The sequence below is a fragment of the Antechinus flavipes genome, chromosome 4, assembly GCF_016432865.1.
Source record: "Antechinus flavipes isolate AdamAnt ecotype Samford, QLD, Australia chromosome 4, AdamAnt_v2, whole genome shotgun sequence".
Taxonomy (NCBI): domain Eukaryota; kingdom Metazoa; phylum Chordata; class Mammalia; order Dasyuromorphia; family Dasyuridae; genus Antechinus; species Antechinus flavipes.
In genome coordinates, this window is record NC_067401.1 from 480,736,252 (window position 1) to 480,741,017 (window position 4,766).

General features: G+C 46.2%; 1 long non-coding RNA gene across 1 annotated transcript; it reads left to right on the forward strand.

Moving 5' to 3' along the window:
* Window positions 1–318: 318 nt before the first annotated feature.
* Window positions 319–4,311, forward strand: LOC127563435 (uncharacterized). Its single transcript, XR_007953963.1, has 3 exons — window positions 319–1,062; window positions 1,610–1,742; window positions 1,972–4,311. It is a non-coding gene; the product is annotated as an uncharacterized LOC127563435 (long non-coding RNA).
* The last annotated feature ends 455 nt before the right edge of the window (window positions 4,312–4,766 follow it).

Below are 4,766 nucleotides of genomic sequence, written 5' to 3' on the forward strand. Positions count from 1 at the left end.
AACCCACTGAGCAAAAAGCATTGCAAGCAGCAGGAGCTTAATAAATGTTCGCTGAACATCCAGGCTATAGAGGTGGCAGGGGGTGGCCTGGGGGGATTGGGACAATTCAGTGCCATTTCTCAAGTTGTTATTATGGGGGAGCAGGGAAGGGGCTTCTAGTATCAGCACGAGTTCCTGGGAACTGCCAAGGGGTGGGGGATGGAAAGCATCTGGTAGACCCAGAGGCCCATTAACCGCCCAGCCCAGATACCAGATCCAGCCCCTGGCTGGGGGGGAAGGGGGAGAAACAAGGGGGAAGGGAGATGTGGGTGGTTCCAATCTCAGGACACTCGAGTTGGGATCAGCTCAGAGTCGTGCTATCCCAATAGGAAGCCAGCACCCTTCCAGTGGCTTGCACGCTGCTCACAGTTATATATGAGAGGGTGTGTACAGACACTGTCTCTCTCCCCCTGCCTCTGTCTGCCTCTCTCCCCATTCCCTGGGGAGATTCCAGATCGGCACAGATGCAGGAGACGGAGCTGTCCTCCAGCCCCGGGGGTTCTGCACAGGGAGCTGGGAATCCAGGCAGGTGGGAGCCGGATTTCCTCCTCACTGGGAGGTCCCGGCCCGAAGGGCTGGAAACCTGTGACTTAGGAGTCTCAGCTCCTCCCTCCCCGTGCATGAGCATCCAAAGAGCCAGTCCTGGGGGTGGCTGAAGAAGTCCTCAGTGGTGCAGAGAAACCTATTCTTTCTCTGGCAAAGCTCCTGATATTCGGACCCCCTTCCTCCCCGCCAGCTCCTTTCCCCTAAAGGAAGAGGAAGAGCCCCCAGATAACTACTCCCTCCTTCCACCTCCACAGGGTCCCAGACTCGGCTCTCCTGCCATTGTTTCCATGTCCCAGAGAAGGCTGGCTTGGAGCGCGGCATCCTGCCCCTGGAACCCCGGCCCAGTGGCCCAATAGATCCTGAGGAGCTTCCCAACTTTGGGTCTATCTTCATCCTCCCCACTCTCCTCTCTAAGTCCTCTCCCAGACTCACCTGGGTTACAGATGGGGCTGTGGATGAAGGGAACTGAAAGGACAGGTAAGAAGGTGTGCTGGGAGTGGGCAGACTAGGGAGAGGGGGATCTGGGGCCTCCAAAATAGTGCAGCACATACACACACACACACACACACTCTCTCTCTCTCTCTTTCTCTCTCTCTCTCTTTCTCTTTCTCTCTCTCTTTCTCTCTCTCTTTCTCTCTCTCTCTCTCTCTTTCTCTCTCTCTCTCTCTCTCTTTCTCTCTCTCTCTCTCTCTCTCTCTCTCTCTTCTCTCTCTCTCTTTCTCTCTCTCTCACACACACACACACACACACACTCATCATCACACACACTTACACACACACTCACACAGAGACACACACTCACACTCACACAGACACACATTCACACACAGATACACATACACCCACACAGACACACACACAGTGACACACACACTCACAAAACACACTCACACTCTCACTAGCACACTCACACATACACACTCACACTCTCACACACACATACATTCACATACAGACACACACACACACACACACACACACACACACACACACACACACACATAGCCTCCTCTAACCTTTCCAGGATACACAGGGAGTCTCCGAACTGAGGAGTACAGGTGGGACTGTTCTGAGGAGCTTCTCAGGAGCCAACCCATACACCGGGGACTCCCCACAGTGTCCCTGAGGAGTGACCGCCCAGCCTCTGTCCAAGGAGGGTGAGTTCGCTACCTCCCACGGATTCTGGGCCATTCTGGGATTTGTAGGAAATGAGTTCTGTCCTCCAGGCAATTGGGCTTCTTTGTACTTGCCCTGGTAGTCAGTCCTTGGACTGGGACCAAGCAGACAAAGGCTGATCCCTCCTCCACCTGACAGCCATACTTGAGAGCTTCTTATGTTCTCCCTGAACCTCCTTTTCTCCAAGCTCAGCTTCCCCACTTCCTCCAGGTAATCCCCATATGACAGCGATCCAGTGCCCATCCCCAGCCGGACAGCCTCCTCCGCTCCCCCGCTGATCAGCGGCCTTCCCCTGGTGCCCAAATCTGAACCCAGAACATGTCCTAGGGGCGGTCTGACCAGGACTACAAGCAGAGATGAGAAGGAAGGGGGAAGTGACTGGACCAGGAGGACAAGTTAGGGTTCTGAAACCAAGTCTCTCTTGGCTGCAAGTCCAAAGTTCTGTTAACTGTTGTACAATTACCTGGCATGGCCCCACAGAAGCCAGACTGGGGAGAGAGCCCAGCATTACCACGGGCATTAATGGAACTATCTGTCGGCAGGAAGGAAGGCCCCCAGGAACACAATAGTGCCCCGGCAAGGTTCATCCCAACCAGTCTTCTCCAACTGAAGGCTGGAGGCTTGGCGAGGGGCTGGGCACTGATACCAGCTGTTGACTCATGGGCTCCCATAGTCAGTCATTCAATCAATCAGAGAAGAGGTGGGGAGGGTAGAGCAGCAGGAAGTGAACTAGCCTTGGGGTCCTTGGGCCACACGGGGGAAGGACTTCCCGGTTTCTCTCTAGATTTTCTGGGGTTCTTTCTTTGCCTCTGCTCTCATAACCAATCCATTATCGACTGTTGTCACTTCAACTTCTGTACTGTTTCTCCATGCCCACCCCTAGTCCCAGTCTACTGGAATAGCCACCAAACAGAGCTCCATGCTGTGACTTTCTCCCCAGTCTAATCCATCCCTCATGCTGATTACTATCCTTTCTTGCACGAAAAGACTTCAGGTGACTTCCTGCGGTCTGCCAAGAAAAAATACCTGCAGAGCTTTTCAAGTCCTGGGCTATGGTAGGGGTTCAATAAATGTTTATCTAATTGACAGACTGATTGAAGAATCAAAACCTCAAAAGACCCAAAGGCTAATGAGCAGAGCTACCTCAAGAAGAGGTAATGAGCGCCTCCAAGCAGAGGCAGGATAACTACTTGGTAGGGTTCTTAAAGAAGAGCATCCTTAATTTTATATCTCTAGAGGCCTTCTTGCATAAAATAAAGAGAAGGTCAATGAATTGGGCTTGCGACTAAATCAAACACTAAACTTGAAATTCTAAAAATAAAGGGAGAGATTAATAAAATTGAAAATTTTTTAAAAAGATTGAATTAATAAATAAAACTAAGAGTTGGTTTTATGAAAAAAAAACCAACAACAAAATAGATAAACCCTTAGTAAATTTGACTTAAAAAAGGAAAGGAAAATCAAATTGTTAGTCTTAAAAAAGATGAAAAGGGAGAACTTGCCACTAATGAAGAGGAAATGAGAGCAATAATTAGGAGTTGCTTTGCCCAATTTTATGCCAATAAATTCGATAACTTAAGTGAAATGGAAGAATACCTTCAAAAATATAGCTTGCCCAGATTAACAGAGGAAGAAGTAAATTGATTAAACAGTCCTATTTTAGAAAAAGAAATAGAACAAGCTATTAATCAACTCCGTAAGAAAAAAAAAATCCTCTAGAAGAGAGTCCTTATTGTGAACATCCAGCCATTCTGGAGAGCGATTTGGAACTATGTTCAAAATGTTATCAAACTATGCATACCCTTTGATCTAGCAGTGTTTCTACTGGGTTTATATCCAAAGAGATCTTAAAGGAGGGAAAGGGACCCACATATGCAGAAATGTTTGTGGCGGCCCTCTTTGTAGTGGCAACAAACTGGAAACTGAGTGGATGCCCATCAGTTGAAGAATGGCTGAATAAATTGTGGTATATGAATGTTATGGAATATTATTGTTTTGTAAGAAACGAGCAGCAGGATGATTTCAGAAAGGCCTGGAGAGACTGACATGAATTGATGCTGAGTGAAAGGAGCAGGATCAAGAGATCATTATACACTTCAACAACAATACTATATGATGATCAATTCTGAAGGACGTGGCCATCTTCAGCAATGAGATGAACCAAATCAGTTCCAATGGAGCAGTAATGAACTGAACCAGCTACACCCAGGGAAAGAACTCTGGGAGATGACTATGAACCACTACATAGAATTCCAATCCCTCTATTTTTGCCTGCCTGCATTTTTTATTTCCTTCACAGGTTAATTGTACACTATTTCAGAGTCCAATTCTTTTTGTAAGCAAAATAACTGTTTGGACATGTATACATATATTGTATTTAATTTATGTTTTAACATGTTTAACATGTATTGGTCAACCTGCCATCTGAGGGAGGGGGTGGAGGCAAGGAAGGGAAAAATTGGAACAAAGGGTTTTGCAATTGTCAATGCTAAAAAATTACCCATGCATATATCTTGTAAATAAAAAGCTATAATTAAAAAAAAAAAACAATGAGATGAACCAAATCAGTTCTATTTGTTCAATAATGAATAGAACTAGTTACACCCAGGGAAAGAACTCTGGGAGATGAGTGTGAACCACAACATAGCATTTCCACTCCCTCTGTTTTTGTCCGCCTGCATTTTTGATTTCCTTCACAGATTGATTATACATTATTTCAAAGTACGATTCTTTTTGTACAACAAAATAACTGTATGGACATGTGTACATATATTGTATTTGACTTATACTTTAACATATTTAACATGTATTGGTCTGCCTGCCATCTGGGGAGGAGATGGGGGGAAGGAGGGGAAAAATTGGAACAAAAGGTTTTGCAAGGGTCAATGCTGAAAAATTACCCATCTTGTAAAAAAAAAAAAAAAGCTATAATAAAAAAAAAGAAAGAAAGAAGAGGGTCCTTGTTTAAATCTGGGCTGGATGGGATGCTAATGAGGACCCTTCCA